A 259-nucleotide genomic window follows, 5' to 3' on the forward strand; every position below is an offset into this window, starting at 1 on the left:
TCCCTGCCTGTAGTAAAGCCTTTGCATCCGGCTCCTGCCTGGCCTCACCTCGCGCCTCCATCGCCCGGTTTGGGGGTGCCGGGCAGGAATCACCCGGGGGGGTGGGTGCCCAGACCTCCACCGTCCCCACCCACCGCCGCACCCCACTGGGGGTGTGACCGCCTCCATCGCCCCGTGCCCAGTGCCTGTGTGTGGCAGGGTGCCCCGGGTGGGATTTTTTGGGGTGTGTTTTGCATCCCAGTGGGCTGGAGCGGAGCCA

Source organism: Pterocles gutturalis, unplaced genomic scaffold, assembly GCF_000699245.1.
Source record: "Pterocles gutturalis isolate BGI_N339 unplaced genomic scaffold, ASM69924v1 scaffold12065, whole genome shotgun sequence".
NCBI classification, from domain to species: domain Eukaryota; kingdom Metazoa; phylum Chordata; class Aves; order Pterocliformes; family Pteroclidae; genus Pterocles; species Pterocles gutturalis.